The sequence below is a fragment of the Triticum aestivum genome, chromosome 4D, assembly GCF_018294505.1.
Source record: "Triticum aestivum cultivar Chinese Spring chromosome 4D, IWGSC CS RefSeq v2.1, whole genome shotgun sequence".
Lineage (NCBI taxonomy): Eukaryota > Viridiplantae > Streptophyta > Magnoliopsida > Poales > Poaceae > Triticum > Triticum aestivum.
Genome location: NC_057805.1, coordinates 314,058,271 through 314,082,157, shown reverse-complemented (window position 1 = coordinate 314,082,157; position 23,887 = coordinate 314,058,271). Strand labels below are relative to the sequence as shown.

Below are 23,887 nucleotides of genomic sequence, written 5' to 3'. Positions count from 1 at the left end.
CGGACCAAGCACATCGAGCTGGACATTCGCTTTGTGCGTGAACAGGTAGCCCTTGGACGCATTCGGGTTCTCCATGTTCCGACCGCACAATAGTCGCCGATGTGATGACTAAGGGTCTGCCAACTTCCACCTTCGAGGAGTTTCGTTCCAGTCTCTGTGTCTTTGGCGATGCTTCGACTGCGCGGGGTGGAGGTGTATATTGTGTCTTGGGCCCACCTCCTAATTCTCTTGTATAGTTGAGGTTGTGGCACTCATCTTGTACATCATATATACGTGTCCAGTGCACCGATGCAATTGTGTTGCATGGCCTAAACATTGTCTTGTACACTACTGTAGCTGCCATCCTAACACAACCTCAGATCGATCAATTAAAACTGGCAGTGAGAAAATTCACACGTGTATCCCCTTGGTCTGGAAGCAGGCACTTTCCTACCACGGGAAAATTCACACCACGGATGCACGTGCATGTGGTACACACAGAGAAACAAAGAGACATCTCGATCGATGCCGATCGCCACGGCGCCAAACGCAGATTTTCTCGGTGAAGCCGTACGTGGACTGGAACAGGAAGACCACCGAGATGTTGTAGGGTTTGAACTGAAAGGCGACATGTACGCACCACACGCCTGCACCCCCTTTCAGATACACTAGCAGTACCCCTCAAAAAAATAATTACACTAGCAGTACAAGCCTAGGCACAAGTGAACAAACGGTCACGCGCACAAAAGTAACCAGACGTCCACGTCCATGTCGACCAAGATCAATAACTCCAGCGCCCTGCTTTTCCAGGAACCTTCACCTCTCTCTCTCAAAATTATCCCGCGCCGGTCGTCCAATCAACCCACTCACCAACTTTCCCAAGCAACGGTACGATGCGCACGAAACCGTCACGCCCTATGACCGTGCGGTGCTGCGGGAGATACCGGTGTGGTGTGACCCCAAGCTCAATCAAAGCCCCATGTGCCACAATTCGCTCCGGCCGGAGCCCGCAACAAAATTATTATCCGGCGGATTCCGGGAACCTGCAGGGGCCAATCCACAGCCACAGAAGCGCAGTGGTGATATCTTGAAACAAAGATCGTCTCCCTGACCGGACCTTGTAATCTTGCGGCCGCGCAACCCTATATAAGGCCCCGCCAACAAAACCCCCCCATCACCTCCTCATCCCAAAGCAGCTTAGCTTAACCAACTTGGCTCAGCTGGTTGATCGCTCTGTCCGCTTCAACTTCATCGCAGCGAGGCGCGCGCTCTCCTTGGCTTCGTCCCATTGCTGCTGTACGTATTCGATCGAGATTGTGGGGATGGACAAGCTGAGCGTGCACCACGGGCAGCACAACGGCATCTCCAAGCCGCCGGTGCACCACCACGGCAAGGGCGGCGGGAAGGGCAAGGGTGGCGGCAAGGGGATCAAGGTCGTCTACATCTCCAGCCCCATGATGCTCACCGCCAGCGCCGAGGAGTTCCGCGCCGTCGTGCAGGAGCTCACGGGCCGCGACTCCAACGTGGCCGACCACGACGCCCCGGGCGTCTCGTCCTACTACTCGTCGTCGTCCTCATCCTCCTACTCCTCGTTCGGGCGCGCCTCTCCGACGGCGGGGGCTACGGCCGCTGCGGGCGCCCGGGCTTTGCCTCCGGCGATGGCGTCCACGGCGGACTACGCGACCGGCGCCGGAGCCATGCCTCCGCCGTTCCAGAGCATGTATGATCAAACGGGAGGCGCCGGCCTGCTTTACGGCCAAGACTACTGGTAGGATCGGAGATCGGTCACCTCGTGGCGGTCGACGGTTCGGCATGCCGTGTGAATTTGCTGTCTACAGTCATGCTTCATGTTTCTTCGATTTTCGATCGACTTGTACTGGAGATGGTAATGTCATGTTGATACGAGAGCTTAGTACATATTTTCGTTTACTTGTCTTTTGCCCTTGTTGTTCGAGATCTTCTCCCACCGTCATGGCAGCATCACCTTTCATCTATGCTCGTATATGTTTGGAATCAAGCTACTCTCTTTTGCTTTGGATCATGATAAATGTCACATGTGTGGCACAAACACATACCAACTCTCAAGGTTTTTTATGGCAAGTTTAATGACACGAGGATGACAACTTAATTGTCAAGCATGGCAACTTTTCTTTCGGATGACAAATTTCAGGATCTTTTAGGTTTACTTTTTCTTTTCGAATGACAACTTTAGTTATAGAAAACATCAGGACCGGAGTGCTTCGTGCCACACGTGTGACACTTATCATTTGAATTTGTTTTGTTACTAGGTTTCACTCAAAATACATTCCTAGTGGTTTTTTAGGTGAGGCGGGGATGTGGTTGGTTTCAAGATACTAATGGGTTTTCTGTAAATTAGAGCAGAGAAGTGGGGTTTTGTTGCAAAAATGTCACAGCTTACCTCACAGTCGTTAGATGCAGATCTGATGGTCAGAAACGATGAATGCCAGACACACAATCATCACCAACTAAGTCTTTTATAGAAGTAGAGATACGAGCCCACCAGGGGCGGACCCAGGACAAAAATGACCCGAGGTCCCATCTCTATCACATATATGTCGATCTCATGTAATTATATAGATAAAAGTAACACACTTATAACAATACAATATACCAAGAATACAATGTAATGTTGAATATGCTTACCAGAGATCTAAAATAAAGAGTTTCACTTGAAATATTAGTTGATAGCAGGAAATTGAACGTTGAAGAAGAACCGAAGTGTCCAAATTATGGATAAAGTATAACCGATGACAAGAAAATGCAACACTAGATCTTGATTGCCTACAAATCAAAAGAAGCAAATCCACTTAGAAAAATATTAATTACAGTTGTGCAATAATAAGTCTGATAAACCAAGGGATAGACAACATGTTTTCTTGTCTCCATTTTTTGAGAGAGCTCACAAATATTACTTAAACCAGAGGAGCGATCATCTTGCTCGGACACAACAATGTAAAGATGAAGGTGATGTCTAAGGTCCCTGAGTTCTCCATCATCAAAATATTTTGGATAAAATTTAGCAAGACTCATCAAATGCACTATGTTGAAATCACGAAATAATTAATTTGGGCTCAAAGTCGCCGAGCAAACAAGCAGTTCAGAATTTTTCTCTGTGAAGCTATTATCAAATTCTTGAAGCAACTAATCAGTAACATCATTAGAACAATCCACTTAAGAATAAGTACAAGGTTGAGAAGGCCCATTGGCCAAATATTTCCTTCTTACCAAATCTTGCTGATTTGGACGGTACTCATCAATGCTTCTCCTTTTACCTCGATCATTTTTTTCCTTCCCAATTGATCTCTTCTTCATCTTGAAATGAATTCCTTGTATTATTGGCAGAACTCCATATCTGGAGGCATTATTTTGTCCATGTGGTGATGGCGGGGTGGGACATTAATCCCATTCATGCGGTGAGGCATTACTTTGTCCATCTGACGGTGGCGGGAAAGAGACATCATTCTGATTATGTTCGTGTGACGGACCAACATTTTCATCTTGCACTGAGGTTCTCCTCTTTTTTAGAAACCTTTCAATAAACCGAGCTTCACCTGAAATTTGCAATTTATTCAAATAATTAAAATTTGCAAGGAAGAAAAGAACTATGAATCATGTGTACGCACAGAATACTTGAATTGCAATTGCACGGTTGTAACATAAAAATTATTTGATATTGTGCTGCCGTCCTAGAGTGTTGTAATATTGGTCTCCACTCAGTGTGAAATTATTTTAAAAAGTCCAATTACCCAATACAATCAAAATCTCTAGTCCTATTCAGTAGCCCTAATTCCCTAGGGTTAGAGAAAAAAGCAATAATTAGAACCGGATATGCAATAGAGGCTGAGGCAGACCGCATTGGGTTTGGGGACTGATGCAGCGTACCTGTTCCTTCTTTTCTCCACCGATTCGACGACTCGCCGTGATATGGCGATAGGCGGCGAGTACGGCGTACGGAGGGATACGGACGAAAGCCAAAGGTCAAGGGCACAAGGGCACAAAGCGCAGCGTGGAGCGGACGAATAGGAAAACACGTATGGATCTATTGATTGATCGATCCACTGCGCGCATTAGACAGGTTGACTGGGCCTTCGTCACGCGCTGGGCTGCACTTGAGTTGTGCTGGGTGGAGCCTTGTACAGGTGTCCCTCTAGAAAAATTAGGGGTGTCCCAGGGTACGTGAGCTCTATAGGTATAACGTAAGACATTTTTTTACCCGGTGTCCTGTGCTACCTGCTGGCACAACGTGGGCTCACCCCTGGAGCCCACTAATCCTATTTTTTAAGATATATAAAAAACAAAGCCAACTGCTCCCTCTGTTTCATAATTTTTGCCGACAAGAATTATGAAACAAAGGGAGTAACAAGTAGCATGATTATTGTGTGAAAAATCTCTCATGTTTCATATTAATTAAACAAGTTACATATGATGCCTCTTTCTCTGCGTGCAATGTTTGCATTAATAAATATCATAGTACGAGGCAGTTTTACGATCAGTAGTATGGTTAAGGTACCGGCGTATCAAAGAAAAAATTGAATTGCATTTAGACACGTCAGTGATTGTTTGGATTAGAAGAATTTAAGTTAGGTCAGGATTTAGGAGAAATTTAAGAAAAGAAAAGTTTTAGTTAGTTTTTATGTTGTCACAAGTTTATGCACTTTTTTGTTTGGATTAAAAAGGCCATTCTTATAACAGATTTGCTAATTCTCATCTAGATGAAATTTATTTATGTTTCATCTAACTTTCAAACCGTAGGATGCTTGTTACAGGAGGCGGTCTACTTGTGCACACATACGCGTTTTCGTGGGAGGTCCTTTGCTAACTGCGTCAAATAGTCGACATGTCGCATAGGCAACAACCGACTGGGCGGGCCAATTAAGGATGCACATGGTGTGGCATTTATTTTGGTACTTATTTTTCATGTTTTATATTTTGCAAATATTGTTCCCGTTTTTGAAAAATTGATCGAAATTACCAAAAAATTATTCATGATTCCAAAAAATGTTCATAAAATTAGAATGTGTTCATGTTTTCAAATTTGTTTGAAATTTCAAAAACTGTTCGTGTTTTTGAATATTATTCAAAGAGTCAAAAAAGTTCTAGTGTTTTAAAAAATATACCTGTTTTTTTAAATCATAATTTCAAATTTGTACCTGTTTTTCAAAGTTGCAACATTTTCTGAAATTCCGTATACTTATTGAAAAATAACAAAATAAGATAGTATGAATAATTTTCAAAAATTCCAAACATTTTTTGGAAAAAAGGAAACAAGTGTGAACCTTTTGTTGAAAATGCAATTAGGTTTGAAACTTTTGAACATTTTTTGAAAACAGAAACATATTCAAAATTACAAACTTGGTTTGGAAACGTGAACAATTGTTTCAAAATTTCCAACTTTCTTTGAAGAATATGAACACTTTTCAAATTTGCAATTTTTTTTAAAAAATTCCCCTTTTTGATAAAAATGGGAAAACTTCAAAACTGAGAACAATTATTTAATTTTATCGGTTTTTATTGTATTTTTGAATTCTGAATTTTTTTTTGGTGAAGATGAACAATTTGTTACAAAGACATTGGAATTTTTCGGAATTTGTTTTTAAAAACAAAAAAAGAAACAAAAGAGGAAGGACAAGAAAGAAAAAAACTGTGCTTTTTGGCAAAAATGGACCGGCCTAGTGTACACGTCCCTGTGTATTTTGAGGACTATTTGCTGCTCACAGGATTTCCCCGTTTTCGTGCGTTTCCCTAATTCCCTTGCCGTCTTCGTTTCTTGTTGGGTTGGCAGCCCAAAAATGCTAGACTTACAGAGACTTTTTACAAGGTTTAGGCCCTGTTTGATAGCTCAGTTTTTTTGAAGTATTATGACAATACTGCAGTTTTTCAAAATACCATGGTTTAATTTACCGTGAGCTGTTTGGCAACCAAAAAAACTGTAGTATTTATACTGTGGTATTGTCAAAACCGTGGTATTTTCTCTGCATTAAAAAAAACCCAGACCTCTTTTTTTAAAATAGAGCACACGAAGAAAACGAGACTGTTCGTTATCGCCTTCCTCGCTCCCAAGCCGCCACCGCTGCCTGAAGATCGCCGGCCATGGGACAAGCCAAGAGAAGGCAATGGAAATAAAAATGGTGTCCTTCCTGCTCCCACTTGCGCTTCTCTTCTCCTCATACGCGTTGTGCATGAGGTCGGCCCCCTGGACACCACATGCCCAGATTGCTCATTCCATGGTCGGGCACGCTGATGGCTACAACGCTAACTCCAAACACACTGCTGGTTGAGCCTGCGCAGGCCCTTGTGTGTGATCATAGCCACACCGGCCTTGCTTGCTGTCCATGTGCTGCTCCCCAATGTCGCCCCATGCCTCAGCGCGCCGCGTTAGCAACTGTCGGTCAAGCCGCAGCCAAGCCAGAGCAACGCCGCGCATTTCCGTGCCGTGCCGCTGATGCATAGCTTGCCGCCGGGTCTGTTTATGCACGGTTGTTCAATTTGCAACCACTGGTCAGCTAAGATCGTTCATGTCTTGCGACTGCTATGAAATGGCTAGCTAGCTAATTTACGTCGTCCTAAACATGCACCAGCCAAACACTGTCACAGTATTCCCAATACTAAAAAAATACTTTGATATGTCAAAACTGTGGTTTCTAGGACCTATAGACAAAAATACTGCAGTTTTTCAATACTACACTTTATGCAATACTTTGCTGTCAAACACACCCTCTGCCCCCCTAATTTTGAGGGAGGGGCCCGCTTCATCTTAATCGCCAATCAACACATCCCACCTCAACCCAGCCTGTAAAACTCATGTAAAACTCCCGTACGTGTAGCATTGCCGGTTGGCAGCCTGCTAGGGATCTTCTCTGTACCGTGGGATAAAGAAACCACCTTTGTTCAACACACCTTCTATCAGTTTTCAACGCACGGGTTGGTTTTCACTTTGTGCCGCTTTTTTGTTTTTCTTTCTTTCCTCTGTTTTCTCTATTGGTTTTATCGGGTTATACTTGTTGGCGGGTTAATTTTCTTTCAACGTGATGCATGTTGTATCTGTCTAATGAGCGAGAGTTACATGTTGTATCTCTCTATTGGTTTTAGCATCAGTAGGTACTGCATATGGTTAGTACTGCTGCCTTGCGTAGCTTGTGGATGTTTAGCATCAGTAGGTACTGCATATGGTTAGTACTGCTGCCTTGCGTAGCTTGTGGATGTTATACTGCTCATGCAATCCGTGTGTGCGGCGTCAGTAGGTACTCACCTTGGTAGGTGGGGATTTGAGCCTTACTGACCGTCGTAGTACCTCAGAGTGTGTAATGCACACAGACCGATCAATTTAGTTGCAGATGTAAGAAGGGAAGGACCATCAAATTGTGTGATTACCTGCAGAAGTTCGTGCAAACGACACGAGGGAACTTAGTGCCCCATCATTCCTTCGGTGTGGGCCAACCAGCAAAATATTCCATGAGCCATCTAAATTGTGTGGAGGTCGGACAAGTAGAACTGCAGAATGTGCAAGAACTTGACAAGGGGTTGAAAGATGGTCAGTTGGAGATGATTAATTAAAACCATTCAGCTGCGCATCAAGGGCGCCTCCCCGCGATAGCCACGTCATCACAGGTACGACAAAAAAAACACGGTAGCGATTGGGTGAGAGAGAGGGAAAAGGAGATCGGGGGGTTACTCCCGAATTGCCACACGCAGCCTTCTCTCCCCCAGAAACGCCGCCGCCGCAGCCGCCGTCTCCTCATCTCGTTTCTTTCAGCCGCCGCCAGATCTGGGGAGCCACCGGGAGGAGAACAACCAGCCAGACGCCACCCCCGTCGACCTAACCCGCATCTCCCTCGCGCCCATCGTCCCCTCTTGGCGCCCCCGCCTCTCCTCTCCCCCATTCTCCTGCCGCATCCCATCCCCTGCTCTGCCCTTGCTCCTCCGCCGTTCGAGTTGAGTCGTTGCTGCAGAGAGCGCCGCCTTCACTCTCCCAGGCCTTCTCCCCATCCGCGACGTCGGCACACGGTGCGGGCAAGCTGTGGCGTGTCGTCGCCGTGCTGGGTTGGCCGGCCGGTGCCGCGCGGATCCGGTTGGACGAGGTCGTTGGCGACCTGCCGCGGGAGGGGGACAGCGGGATCTGCGCCAGGAGGTCCAGGGCACGTTGCTGCCGCTCGTGCAGCAGAACGACGGCCTCACCGACGCGTCCGGGGAGAACTGCGTTGGCCTGGTCTTGTAATGGGCAGGTGAAGTCATTTTTATGGGATGCAATAGTTCTTCGTCCACTTCCACTGTCCCAAAAACAGTACGCCCCCATCTTTGGTGTGGTTTATGCATTATTATCATGCTGAAGTCAACAGTTCTCACTTTTGTTGAAGTCAACAGCTCTCAGTTTTGCTGATTTGGTGTGATGGAATGTAAATATCGAACAGCAGCAGCCCGCACCCGAGGTGCAGAGCAGCTAGAACCAGTGATAATCGTGAGATCCTGCGGACAACGATGGAGCTTCTTAATCAGCTGGATGGATTTTATAAGCTTAGCAAGGTAAACTGACATCATCGAGTATTTTTCTTCTCTAGATGCCTTTATGCCATATATGAAAAGGAATGGATTCAATCGAAGTAATTTACTTGCCTGAATGTGTGTGTAATATGCACTCTAGCTTTCCTAGCTCCTGGGTGAAGTATGGCAGTCTCGAGACGAATTTTGCAGATTAAAATTATTCTTCATCTTTGCTTCATTGCTTATATGAATTTTCTGGATTCTCATTTGCACAACATTTTATTTTACTCCCGTTTCTAACATTGCACCTTTTTTAGATGGAACAAAAATCGAGGACTGTAGGTTTTATTTTGTCTGATTGTTGACATGCCAACTGATTCTCTGCTAGGCTTTAATTCTTATGATTACTTTCTTACTGGGCTTTTTTTTTGGGGGGGGGAAACCCCATGATTTTATCCTAGCCAAAAATTGCTGAGGCAGGATAAAAGTAATGGGAATCCAATCCAAGCCTAATTCTCCATTTCAATGTACACAAAATTATTGATGCATCTCCATTTCAATGTACAGAAAATTCAGTTTGATTCAGACTCTAAATCTATGAACCATTCTTCCCACATAGAGTAGAAACAGAGCCTATCCACACATCCAGAACACATTTTTTAACTCCTAAACTTAGCAAGCAGTAACTCATGTAGTGTAATTTCTTCAGAGCTCTATCAAGCCCGACATCTAAGTGAGTTGCTTACTGCAGATTTTTGGAAGGTTGAAGGTGGAATCGAACTCCGAGCTCGAGGTTGCGCTGGTGCAGTGGTGGCTGCGATCGGGCCCGATCTAGGAAAAATCTTCCTCGTTTTTGGTCTGCATGGCGATGATCTGTTTCTTCAGGATCCGCTCGTTGCCAGAGCTGGCTCGGGACGCCTCCTAGACGACGACACAGTGAGTGGGTTTTAAATCTTTTGTTGCGCCGATCAGGTCGCATTCGATACGTATATGGTAGTGATGGACAGCTGACCGCTTGATTTGGTGTTTCTTCTGTGTGGTGTGGCGTGCGTGCTGATTTCAGAGCTTGAAGCGAGCGGAACACTGAAGGAGGATCTCGGGGATGAAGGAAGCGTCAGCGACGACCTCAGGCGAGAGGTATCGAGACTGCAAATCACTTTCCTATTTCTGCATTTCTTACTGTATGCAACTCCATTGGTATTCATATCTATAGCCTGTGGGGAGCAGCAAAAAAATGAATTTGTTGGTGCTTAAAATTTAGACTGGTCTGTTTGATACATCTGCACTGTTGAGGCGGTCTTTTTGAATAGACTATGGGTGTTTTAGCCTAAATGGATTATTCAATGTTACGTATTATCAGTTCTAGATGAACTCTGTAGTTCGAAACGAGTTCCGAAATTGCCTGGGGGGCATGTTTAGTTTAATGTAGGGTGTGCTGCAGACCTAGAAGGAATATGTTGAAAATCTATAACTTTCTCCGCTCGTGCTTTCTTTGGTTGTGAGGATGTATATGACAATTGATTTTTGTGTATTTTCAGTTTTAAATCTAAAGTTTATCTCCTGAGTATGCTTGAACAATGCATCTATTATGTAATCGGTGTGATGATAGAACTGACAATATGTAGTATAGCTTGTTGGAGTATAACATGGTCTCTTGATTTTATTTATCAAAAATCCTGGTTCATTGCATGCTTTTGTTATAGAACTCTGCTTTGCATGTTTTATTATTCTGAAAGTTATATGAGGTTTTAGCCAAGCTGTTTTCGAATTTATGATCAGGCATGTAATGCAGGTAATACTAGAGCTGGCGTGGGAACATCAGTAAGGGCTTGGAGCCTGTCAAAGAGGAGGTACAACCTACTACTATCTGTTGAACTGAGCTGGGCCTCTGCTTTGCGTTGGCTGCGACTAACTTTGCAGCTCTAATGTGTACCCTTGACTATGAGAACATGATCTAGCAGGCACCATACTTTTCTGCTTGTTAATTTGGCTAGCATTTTTGCATGTTTCAGGCAAAGAGGACACTGCTGATGAAACATGAGGCCGAGACAAAAACAAATGCCTATTGGCTCAGTTTGCTAACCCATATGCAGTCTGCATTCGTGCCGAGAAAGGTATTCTATATGTGAGGCTTATAAGTGCATATTCTATGGGAAACTAGAACAGTAATAAACCAACTCTCCAAGCCCTGGTTTCATGGACACTCCATGTCCATTGTCCGTGTGCCACTTCTACCGTGGTGAACTATACGTAGTTACTCTGACTAGATTTTCTTGATGCAAGTTTTCTAGACGAACTTTTGAAAGCCTGCTGACCCACGACCATCTCGATGATAGTTATGATCACGTAATTCTGGTTTGAGAAGTTTGTTGTTATATCAAAAAGTTCCAGGGGTTGCCAACGATCTTTTTTGAATGATCATGTGAAATGCGCGGATGTGGTAGGCAACGATCTTTTTTGAATGAAATGTATTTTAGATTGTAAAGCTGACCAAAAAGGGCTGTTGAATGGGCGTTATCCTACCTGGCACCGCACAAACTTCCTCTCAGAGGCGCGCCACAGGTGGCGCCCCAACCATTAGTACAGTAGAAGGAAAGACAGCGGACTAGCTGTGTCTGCTTTAATCGATTGGAAAATGGACCTTCAAACATCCAGCTGGACGAAGACGTATGTGCGCTTACTCAACAAAATCATGGCAGTCTGTTCGGTTTATGTTTTTTTATGGAAACCGGTTTATGTTGTTAGAGCATCTACAGCCGAAGACATCAAATGCAGCCCCTCAAACGCCCACGTCCGCGGCCACTAACCGAGCACTCATCATTTTGCTGTCCGTGTATCTCAAATCCGGCCTCTCATATATATGCAACACATGCATGTATCCCCGCAAAAAAACACATGCACGTATGAAAATGAACTTATGTAGATCAACGAACTAGCACCAAATCTAGTAAAATCGTGCATAATTGTAGCATAAACGATCACCGGTCAACCAAAAGATGCAGTTTCAATTGGACAATACCCTAAACATACGATAAAAAAACTTAATAAAACGGCGAAGGGTGGAGGAAATCACCATTTCCTCGCCGCCCCCATCCCCTTGCAGTCGGTGGTGCTGCTTTGGCCTTCGGTGTAGGCATCAGCCGCTGGAGGGTTGTCATCGTCGTCGGAGCTTTGATCTGTCATCGGAGTCGTCCAACAGCTCCATGTGACCCCGGCAAGCCTCCGGAGCAAGGGTTCTCGCTCCTCGGTGTGCCTCCTCGCCTTCGCCTTCGCTGACGCCTTGCGCTCCGACAGCTCGATAGCGACCCAGAGCGCTTTGGCATTCTTCCGTCGCAGCCTCCGTGCACCCATCTTCGCCGTTGCCAAGGAGCGTTACGGATGCAATGAGTGCGTCCTCGAGATCGACAGGCGCGCGCAAGTGTCTGGCGCCTCGCCGACGCATCGCCCGCCGCCATGGCATCCCTCACGCAGTGCGGCCCACGTCTCCGACTCGGGCGTCCTCAAGCGGCCCAGCGCCGACGAGGATACAAGCACCCAACGGTGCCCGTGGATGCCCTTCGGAGGTAGAATGGACGTGGTGGCGGTGGCGTGGCGTACTTGGAGTGGGTGTCGCTCCCACCAGTGCTGCGCTGGACGGGGCGGCCTGACACGTCGCCCGCACTGCGAAGACAGACGAAGGGGGACGACGCGTTGCTCTATGAGCCGTTGATATGTCTCCAACATATCTATAATTTTCTATTGCTCCATGCTACTATAGTATCAATCTTGGATGTTTTATATGCAACTAAATGCAATATTATATCATTTCTTGAGACTACCCTATTAACTTAGTGCCAAGTGTCAACTGTTGTTTTTTTTGTCTATTTTTGGTTTTCCAGGAAATCAGTACCAAACGAAGACCAAATGCCACGAAATTTTTAACGATTACTGATACGCGTCAGTGCTATACAAACGGTTTTTAACCCCTTTCCACGACGGCATTTGGAACCGTCGCCTAGTGAGTGACGGCGATAGGGGGTCCTTCCCACATAACCCAGAAACCGTTGGGGATAGGGAGCCAAGATGCATATACAGTACTTCTACTCGTTTGTGCTCACATTGCCATCACAGTTGGTATTCTGTGGTGCTACGTTTACGATGTGCGGCCCATCACAAACGGTTCACTATTATAAAACGTGTATGATAAGCATAAAATCACACACATTCGCTTTTCCCAAACCGTATGCGATAACTAATTAAGAAGATTAGCTAATCGTCGTACGAGTGTCGGACAGGATTTCGAACCGTCGTAACATCGTCGTACATGACAACTATCGCACACGCTATTCTGTGGTGCAACGTTACGATGCATACTTCACCAGAAACAGTTTATGGTTGCGAATCGTGCACGATAAGGCAACTAACACAAACGTTTAGTTTGCCCACATCGTTTGTGATATGGTCTGACATCGCACACGCTTTGCAAACGGCAACTGTGTGCATACTTGCACACGTTTCCTCTCTGTGAACCGTCTCAGATTATGGTGTATATCGCAAACGTACCAACCATGTGTGCCGTAACAACCCGAAGAGCGTAATTTCACCGTAATTTAATTGCTGCTATTTCAAATTGTACCGGATTTGAATTTGAATTTGAATGCATGCTATAGCTTTATTCATATCCATCAGGTTTAAACAACCAATGCATTATTCGATTCATGGGTACATATGTTCAAGAATTACATAAGAACCAAATAAAGAATGATCAACCACAGTTGTATACTTGTACAATTAAAGACGATAAAGAAAGATGCGAAATACATTCTAGTTGCTGAACAAGGTGAAGCGGAATGCCCATATTGTGCCCTCCTCCATGCAGAAAGCACGCACGACTCTAGTCCAACCCCTTGTGATGGCCGACCGCCCATTGTTCACGGTCTTCATGAAAACTTCTAGATAATCATCGTGTTCTGGTAGAAATAATTTAACCTTTGCATGCCCAGCAATCATGTAGTTTGAGAGGTAATCTTGAGTAAACTGCTTTGGCAATCACTGGAAAGGAAAAAGATTCAGACATTGTCATCTAACACAACTCATTATGGGCAGTAAAAAGAAAGCTGCAAATTTCTTACTTACCATCCTGTAGTTCGCTGTTGTCTTGGATAAAGTGTAAACAAATAGTTTAATTGCCATCTTTGGACCCATTTTACTAACAATCTTTATCATCTTCCCCATTTGGTGCTGGTTCATCGAAAGCTCATTGCCCCATACGCAGAAAGGGTCGAAGCGCGGATCTTTACCAATTACATATGTACCTAAAAGCACCAAGTAAATATTAGAAGCTAAACAACAATTGCACAATGATGTAGTACAACACTATTTTACAATATCTTATAACATCCAATATACTCACATATTAGATGAACTAACATCTTATATTATGGGCCGGAAGGAGTTTATTGCATTCTTACAAATTATCGGCTGATTAACTGCTGCTCTATCCATGGGTTACAGTTAGTTTGACCTAGTTCGAGCTCAAATAGCCCTAAAGTATATCTAAACATGAGGGCTAGTTTGAGCTAGTTGCATCTATAACCCACCCAAAAAGACTATCCAACCAAGAGGTGCTAATTGGAGCTAGTTCTCCTAGTGCATTTATTGTCAATCTAACCATGCCATCCAAACAACTCTTTGGATGTAGTTAGTTCAGGGTTAGTCATGAGCTAGAAAATAACTCTAACCTCTAGCTAAGTTGAGTATCCAAACAGGGCTCTGTTGTTGTTGTTGTTGTTGTTGTTGTTGCTGCTGCTCTTCTACGTATATCTAGACATCATCAAAACATTAATGTAACACTCTTCCTTGTTGCTATGTAGCCTAGGATTGCATATTTAGACATTAAGTATAGTGCATGTTGCTATGTAGCCTCAGATATATTACATATGGCTCTAGTTAACCTAACGATAAATGAGTTGCAGATATATTTAGTTAAAAGTCCGATTCACCGGTTAGTCCCTTATCAACCCCCGGCCTATATGGTACCAGCTACCGATATCCTGAACAGTGAGCATATATAAGCCATGGGATGAAACTAACCTCGATGGAAAACAGCAGTCGTTCCCAAAATTGTCCTGTGTAGGTACAACGAGAAGCATGTTAAGCACAACAAGCTAAACATCAACCAAAGTTATCCATGGCACACAAAATAATCTCCAAAAGATAGCTTCAGTGTGCAGGTTTAAGCATGCTAGTAAAGCAAAACAAGTGGAAAGGTGTGTTAACTGCAACAGGCCTAACATTTAACAACAAGCAAACATAGTCATTCAAACTGGTATTGTGCCGGTCTAAGTACATTGGTTATTGTTAAATAAAAATGGAAAGGCGTGTTAACTACAAGATGCAGCAACCAAATGTAGTCATTCATAGTGGTATTGTTGAAACTGGTACTGATGAAATTAAACATCACAGTCCATACTTGCACATATAGAACATCACGTTGTGAATAACTGGAATAAACAAGGCATACTACGAACAACCAAAGATAGCAATTGAAACTGGACATATGCTAACTACAAACAACCGAATAATCATAAAACTTTAAAAGAGGCATATGCTAGCTATAACAGGCTTAACGGCAAGCAAATATATGCATTCCTATCGGTATGTTTAAACAGGATTGATGAAATGTACTGCACAGTAAATAATTGCACATATAGAGCACCACATTATGGACAACTAAAATAAACAAGGCATACTGCAAACAACCAGATATAGCAATTAACACTGGACATATTCTCACTACACTACAAAAGGGACTCGACAAAACAAATCATGGGTTTCCCCCTGTGAAGAGGCACGACAAAACAAATCATGGGTTTCCTCACTTGTCACAGATGGGCTCGTTCCCGTGGGAAGAGCACGGACCCTGGATGCGCTCCATGTTGTTGCAGATGGGCTCCTTCCCCTTGGAAGAGCATGGCTGTAGGGTGCCCTCCCTGATGTCGCAGACGGGCGCTTTCCCCTTGGAAGAGCAGATGGGCTCTTTCCCCTTGGAAGAGATGGAGAGGGTGCCCTCCTCGTGGTCGCCGTCGATGAGGTCTGACTGGGCAGTTGTGGATCCCAAGCCAGCGTCGCAGAACGTGTCCTTCAGAAATGACAAAAGGGGCTCGATGGCGATGTAGGATGGCAAATTGTTGATAGCGAGCCAGAGGAGATCAGCGGCGGGGCCATGGATGATATCGACGGCGGTTGAACCCGAGGGGTTGGGGGTGGGCCACTTAACCTGTGACATAGCCCACCTCATCTCATCGCTGTCGATGACCTCGATGTCGTAGCCGGTGGCCGAGACATGCCCGCATACTCTAGCCCGCTGCTTGAGTGCCTGCCGCCAGTAATGGTCGTCAGCTTCCTCGACGACGTCGGGCGAAGAGACCACGATACACCTATTTTGGGCCAGTCGCTCCACGGGAAGCGTAGCCGGGCTTAGGCTGCGACGCTTTGGAGTGGGGGATGGGGCTGGGGATCTGTGGGAAAGGGGGTGTTTGGCAGGCGTCATCTAAGAAACTCAGGTCGGCCTGGGTATGGATATCGGTGGGTAAGATGCATGGGCAACCGGCAGATGTTGACAATGGAGGCCTTGCGGCGGTGGCAGCCGGGACCTTGCTAGGGTTTTGAACGAGGGAGGGTGTGTGTGTGTGTGTGCGCACGCCGGAGGAGGTTTTGGTGTGTGTGTGTGTGTGGAGTTGGAGGGGCAGGGGGTGTGTTTGAGGAAATGACGCGAGTACGGAAAATTTTACTACGCGGGAGTCAAACGCGGGAGTGTAATGCCGGGGCTATTGAAAATTTTGATGATGGTGCATCGCGCACGGTCCGGAGATAACAACCGTGTGTTATGAAACAGAAAAACCCTTGAGGCAGGCTGCTATTTTCGAGGGATGCAGGCGGGATTGGGAACAAGAAACATCACACGCGGTCGAAACACAATAACCGTGTGTTACCAAACAGAAAAAAGCTACATGCGGGTAGATATTTATGAGAGGGGAAGCCTCGTGGAGCCCAATGAAAATGGTTAGTTTGAGTGAACCGTGTCTGTTCCGTCATCCGACTTGTCTAATGTTCATAAATTTGGCGAAAAATGACGCGCGAGAGGGTCAGAACACGGACACACTTGCATGTGGACCAAATTTATGTATGAAAAGGGTGGTTTGATTTTCAAATACCAAATGCAACTTCGATGTGGCACCTATCTCGCAAAGCGCACGGTATTGCTTGCCCCCCCTCGTGTCGGCACGAAGGGAATCTTAAGCTATGAATGCATGCCCCCTCCCCCCAACCAAGGTTCACCTAGCAAAGTGCGAAGTAGCTAGCAGCCCCCCTCGTGTCGGCACGAAGGGAATCCTATGCTATGAATGCATGCCCCCTCCCCCACAACCGAGGTTCACCTAGCAAAGTGCGAAGTAGCTAGCAGCCCCCTCCCTCATGTCGGCACGAAGGGAATCCTAAGCTATGAATGCATGACCCCCAACCGAGGTTCACCTAGCAAAGTGCAAAGTAGCTGGCAGCCCCCCTCCCTCGTGTCGGCACGAAGGGAATCCTAAGCTATGAATGCATGCCCTAAAGGAAATATGCCCTAGAGGCAATAATAAAGTTGTTATTTATATTTCCTTATATCATGATAAATGTTTATTATTCATGCTAGAATTGTATTAACCGGAAACTTAGTACATGTGTGAATACATAGACAAACAGTGTGTCCCTAGTATGCCTCTGCTTGACTAGCTTGTTAATCAAAGATGGTTAAGTTTCCTGACCATAGACATGTGTTGTCATTTGATGAACGAGATCACATCACTTGAGAATGATGTGATGGACAAGACCCATCCATTAACTTATCATTATGACCGTTTAGTTTTATTGCTATTGCTCTCTTCATGACTTATACATTTTACTCTGACTATGAGATTATGCAACTCTCGAATACCGGAGGAACACCTTGTGTGCTATCAAACGTCACAACGTAACTGGGTGATTATAAAGATGCTCTACAGGTGTCTCCGATGGTGTTTGTTGAGTTGGCATAGATCGAGATTAGGATTTGTCACTCCGAATATTGGAGAGGTATCTCTAGGCCCTCTCGTTAATGCACATCACTATAAGCCTTGCAAGCAATGTGACTAAAGAGTTAGTTACGGGATGATGCATTATAGAACGAGTAAAGAGACTTGTCGGTAACGAGATTGAACTAGGTATGATGATACCGACGATCGAATCTCGGGCAAGTAACATACCGATGACAAAGGGAATGACGTATGTTGTTATGCGGTTTGACCGATAAAGATCTTCGTAGAATATGTAGGATCCAATATGAGCATCTAGGTTCCGCTATTGGTTATTGACCGGAGATGTGTCTCGGTCATGTCTACATAGTTCTCGAACCCGTAGGATCCGCATGCTTAACGTTCGATGATGATTTGTATTATGAGTTATGTGTTTTGGTGACCGAAGTTTGTTCGGAGTCCCGGATGAGATCACGGACATGACGAGGAGTCTCGAAATGGTCGAGAGGTAAAGATTGATATATTGGAAGGTTATATACGGACACCGGAATGGTTCCGATAAGGTTCGGGGAATTATCGTAGTACCGGGAGGCTATCGGAACCCCCCGGGAAAGTTAATGGGCCTCATGGGCCATAGTGGAGAGGAGGAGGCAGCCACAGGAGGTGGCGCCCCCCCCCCAAACCCAATCCGAATTGGACAAGGGGTGGGGGGTGCGGCCCCCCTTTCCTTCTCCCTCTCCACCTCTTTCCCATTTCCCCCTCCGTTGGAAGGAAGGAGGGGGGGCCGAATCCTACTTGGACTAGGAGTCCAAGTAGGACTCCCCCTTGGCGCGCCCCTCCTAGGCCGCCAGCCTCCTCCTCCCCCTTTATATACGGGGGCATGGGGCACCCCAAAGGCACATCAATTGTCCCTTAGCCGTGTGCGGTGCCCCCCTCCACAGTTTACCACCTCAGTCATATTGCCGTAGTGCTTAGGCGAAGCCCTGCGCGGATCACATCACCAACACCATTGCCATGCCATCGTGCTGACGGAACTCTCCCTCGACCCTCTACTGGATCAAGAGCTCGAGGGACGTCATCGTGCTGAACGTGTGCTGAACACGGAGGTGTCCTACATTCGGTAGTTGGATCGGTTGGATCGTGAAGACGTTCGACTACATCAACCGCGTTACATAACGCTTCCGCTTTCGGTCTACGAGGGTACGTGGACACACTCTCCCGTCTTGTTGCTATGCTTCTCCTAGATAGATCTCGCGTGATTGTATGAATTTTTTTGAATTACTACGTTCCCCAACAATGGCATCCGAGCCAGGTCTATGCGTAGATGATATGCACGAGTAGAACACAATGAGTTATGGGCGATAATAGTCATACTGATTACCACCAACGTCTTACTTTGATTCGGCGGTATTGTTGGTGAAGTGGCCCGGACCGACATTACATGGCCGCGTTCATGAGATTGGTTCTACCGACGTGCTTTGCACACAGGTGGCTGGCGGGTGTCTGTTTCTCCAACTTTAGTTGAGTCGAGTTTGACTACGGACGGTCCTTGTTGAAGGTTAAAACAATACACTTGACGAAAAATCGTTGTGGTTTTTGATGAGTAGGTAAGAACGGTTCTTGCTAGAAGCCCGTAGCAGCCACGTAAAACTTGCAAAAACAAAGCAGAGGACGTCTAACTTGTTTTTGCAGGGCATGTTGTGATGTGATATGGTCAAGACGCGATGAGATATAAATTGTTGTATGAGATGATCATGTTTTGTAAAAGTTATCGGCAACTGGCTGGAGCCTTATGGTTGTCGTTTTATTGTGTGAAATGCAATCGCCATGTAATTGCTTTACATTATCACTAAGCGGTAGCAATAGTCGTGGAAGCAACAATTGGCGAGACGACAATGATGCTACGATGGAGATCAAGGTGTCAAGCCGGTGACGATGGAGATCATGACAGTGCTTTGGAGATGGAGATCAAAGGCACAAGATGATGATGGCCATATCATGTCACACATTTTGATTGCATGTGATGTTTATCCTTTATGCATCTTATTTTGCTTAGTATGGCGGTAGCATTATAAGATGAACCCTCACTAAATTTCAAGGTATAAGTGTTCTCCCTGAGTATGCACTGTTGCTACAGTTTGTTGTGCTGAGACACCATGTGATGATCGGGTGTGATAAGCTCTATGTTCACATACAACGGGTGCAAGCCAGTTTTGCACGTGCAGAATATTCGGGTTAAACTTGACGAGCCTAGCATATGCAGATATGGCCTCGGAACACTGAGACCGAAAGGTCGAACGTGAATCATATAGTAGATATGATCAACATAGGTTCACCATTGAAAACTAGTTCATCTCACGTGATGATCGGACATGGTTTAGTTGATATGGATCACGTGATCATTTAGATGACTAGAGAGATGTCTATATAAGTGGGAGTTCTTAAGTAATATGATTAGTTGAACTTTAATTTATCATGAACTTAGTACCTGATAGTTTCTGCATGTCTATGTTGTTGTAGATCAATGGCCCGTGCTACCGTTCCCTTGAATTTTAGTGCGTTCCTAGAGAAAGCTAAGTTGAAAGATGATTGTAGCAACTACACGGACGGGGTCCGTAACTTGAGGATTATCTTCATTGCTGCAAAGAAGAATTACGTCCTGGAAGCACCGCTAGGTGCATGACCCACTGCAGGAGCAACTCCGGACGTTATGAACGTCTGGCAGAGCAAAGCTGATGACTACTCGATAGTTCAGTGTGCCATGCTTTACGGCTTAGAATCGGGACTTCAAAGACGTTTTGAACGCCATGGAGCATATGAGATGTTCCAGGAGTTGAAGTTAATATTTCAAGCAAATGCCCGAGTTGAGAGATATGAAGTCTCCAACAAGTTCTATAGCTGCAAAACGGAGGAGAATAGTTCTATCAGTGAACACATACTCAGAATGTCTGGGTACCACAACCACTTGACTCAACTGGGAGTTAATCTTGCTGATGGTAGTGTCATTGACAGAGTTCTTCAATCACTGCCACCAAGCTATAAAGGCTTCGTGATGAACTATAATATGCAAGGGATGGAAAAGACAATTCCCGAGCTCTTCGCGATGCTAAAGGCTGCGGAGGTAGAAATCAAGAAGGAGCATCAAGTGTTGATGGTTAACAAGACCGCTAGTTTCAAGAAAAAGGGCAAAGGGAAGAAGGGGAACTTCAAGAAGAATAGCAAGCAAGTTGCTGCTCAAGGGAAGAAATCCAAGTCTGGACCTAAACCCGAGACTGAGTGCTTCCAATGCAAAGGGACTGGTCACTGGAAGCGGAACTGCCCCAAGTATTTGGCGGATAAGAAGGATGGCAAAGTGAAAGGTATATTTGATATACATGTTATTGATGTGTACCTTACTAATGCTCGTAGTAGCGCATGGGTATTTGATACTAGTTCTATTGCTAATATTTGCAACTCGAAACAGGGGCTACGTATTAAATGAAGATTGGCTAAGGACGAGGTGACGATGCGCGTGGGAAATGGTTCCAAGGTTGATGTGATCGCCGTCGGCACTCTACCTCTACCTCTACCGTCGGGATTAGTTTTAGACCTGAATAATTGTTATTTGGTGCCAGCGTTGAGCATGAACATTATATCTGGATATTGTTTGACGCGAGACGGTTATTCATTTAAATCAGAGAATAATGGTTGTTCTATTTATATGAGTAATATCTTTTATGGTCATGCACCCTTGATGAGTGGTTTATTTTTGTTGAATCTCCATTGTAGTGATACACATATTCATAATATTGAAGCCAAAAGATGCAAAGTTAATAATGATAGTGCAACTTATTTGTGGCACTGCCGTTTATGTCATATTGGTGTAAAGCGCATGAAGAAACTCTATGCCGATGGGCTTTTGGAATCACTTGATGCTTGCGAACCATGCCTCATGGGCAAGATGACTAAGACTCTGTTCTCTGGAACAATGGAGCGAGCAACTGACTTATTGGAAATAATACATACTGATGTATGCGGTCACATGAGTGTTGAGGCTCGCGGCGGGTATCGTTATTTTCTGACCTTCACATATGATTTGGGCAGATATGGGTATATCTACTTAATGAAACATAAGTCTGAAACATTTGAAAAGTTTAAAGAATTTTAGAGTGAAGTGGAAAATCATCATAACAAGAAAATAAAGTTTCTACGATCTGATCGTGGAGGTGAATTTTTTAGTTATGAGTTTGGTCTTCATTTGAAACAATGCGGAATAGTTTCGCAACTTACGCCACCTGGAACACCACAGCGTAATGGTGTGTCCGAACATCGTAACCGTACTTTATTAGATATGGTGCGAACTATGATGTTTCTTACCGATTTACCGCTATCATTTTGGGGTTATGCTTTAGAGACGGCTGCATTCATGTTAAATAGGGCACCATCTAAATCCGTTGAGACGACACCATATGAATTGTGGTTTAGCAAGAAACCTAAGCTGTCGTTTCTTAAAGTTTGAGGCTGCGATGCTTATGTGAAAAAACATCAACCTGATAAGCTCGAATCCAAATCGGAGAAATGTTTCTTCATAGGATACCCAAAGGAAACTGTTGGGTACACCTTCTATCACAGATCCGAAGGCAAGATATTCGTTGCTAAGAATGGATCCTTTCTACAGAAGGAGTTTCTCTCGAAAGAAGTGAGTGGGAGGAAAGTAGAACTTGATGAGGTAATGTACCTTCTCCCGAATTGGAAAGTAGTTCATCACATAAATCAGTTCCAGTGATTCCTACACCAATTAGTGAGGAAGCTAATGATGATGATCATGAAACTTCAGATCAAGTTACTACCGAACCTCGTAGGTCAACCAGAGTAAGGTCCGCACCAGAGTGGTACGGTAACCTTGTTCTGGAGGTCATGTTACTTGACCATGACGAACCTACAAACTATGAGGAAGCGATGCTGAGCCCAGATTCCGCGAAATGGCTTGAGGCCATGAAATCTGAGAAGGGATCCATGTATGAGAACAAAGTGTGGACTTTGGTTGACTTGCCCGATGATCGGCAAGCCATAGAGAATAAATGGATCTTCAAGAAGAAGAGTGACGCTGACGGTAATGTTACTGTCTACAAAGCTCGACTTGTTGCGAAAGGTTTTTGACAAGTTCAAAGAGTTGACTACGATGAGACCTTCTCACCTATAGCGATGCTTAAGTCTGTCCGAATCATGTTAGCAATTGCTGCATTTTATGATTATGAAATTTGGCAAATGGATGTCAAAACTGCATTCCTTAATGGATATCTTAAAGAAGAGTTATATATGATGCAACCAGAAGGTTTTGTTGATCCTAAAGGTGCTAACAAAATGTGCAAGCTCCAGCGATCGATTTATGGACTGGTGCAAGCCTCTCGGAGTTGGAATATACGCTTTGATACTGTGATTAAAGCATATGGTTATATACAGACTTTTGGAGAAGCCTGTATTTACAAGAAAGTGAGTGGGAGCTCTGTAGCATTTCTAATATTATATGTGGATAACATATTGTTGATTGGAAATAATACAGAATTTCTGGAGAGCATAAAAGGATACTTGAATAAGAATTTTTCAATGAAAGACCTTGGTGAAGCTGCTTATATATTGGGCATCAAGATCTATAGAGATAGATCAAGACGTTTAATTGGACTTTCACAAAGCACATAGCTTGATAAAGTTTTGAAAAAGTTCAAAATGGATCAGTCAAAGAAAGGGTTCTTGCCTGTGTTACAAGGTGTGAAGTTGAGTCAGACTCAATGCCCGACCACTGCAGAAGATAGAGAGAAAATGAAAGTCATTCCCTATGCCTCAGCCATAGGTTCTATCATGTATGCAATGCTGAGTACCAAACCTGATGTGTGCCTTGCTATAAGTTTAGCAGGGAGGTACTAAAGTAATCCAGGAGTGGATTACTGGACAACGGTCAAGAACATCCTGAAATACCTGAAAAGGACTAATGATATGTTTCTCGTTTATGGAGGTGACAAAGAGCTTGTCGTAAATGGTTACGTCGATGCAAGTTTTGACACTGATCCTGATGACTCTAAGTCACAAACCGGATACGTATTTATATTGAATGATGGAGCTGTAAGTTGGTGCAGTTCCAAGCAGAGCGTCATGGCAGGATCTACGTGTGAAGCGGAGTACATAGCTGCTTCGGAAGCAACAAATGAAGGAGTCTGGATGAAGGAGTTCATATCCGATCTAGGTGTAATACCTAGTGCATCGAGTCCAATGAAAATCTTTTGTGACAATACTGGAGCAATTGCCTTGGCGAAGGAATCCAGATTTCACAAGAGAACCAAACACATCAAGAGATGCTTCAATTCCAGCCGCGATCAAGTCAAGCAGGGAGACATAGAGAT

General features: G+C 44.7%; 1 long non-coding RNA gene across 6 annotated transcripts; it reads left to right on the top strand.

The window, feature by feature from the left end:
* The first annotated feature begins 7,615 nt into the window (after positions 1–7,615).
* LOC123097634 (uncharacterized) lies at positions 7,616–10,909 on the top strand. 6 transcript variants are annotated; one of them, XR_006447394.1, is made up of 6 exons: positions 7,616–8,222; positions 8,362–8,520; positions 9,230–9,414; positions 9,542–9,615; positions 10,271–10,328; positions 10,491–10,909. It is a non-coding gene; the product is annotated as an uncharacterized lncRNA (long non-coding RNA). The 6 variants fall into 6 exon arrangements; XR_006447396.1 differs by having other exon boundaries at positions 7,617–8,281; positions 8,412–8,520; XR_006447393.1 differs by having other exon boundaries at positions 7,617–8,281; positions 8,409–8,520.
* Positions 10,910–23,887: the final 12,978 nt, after the last annotated feature.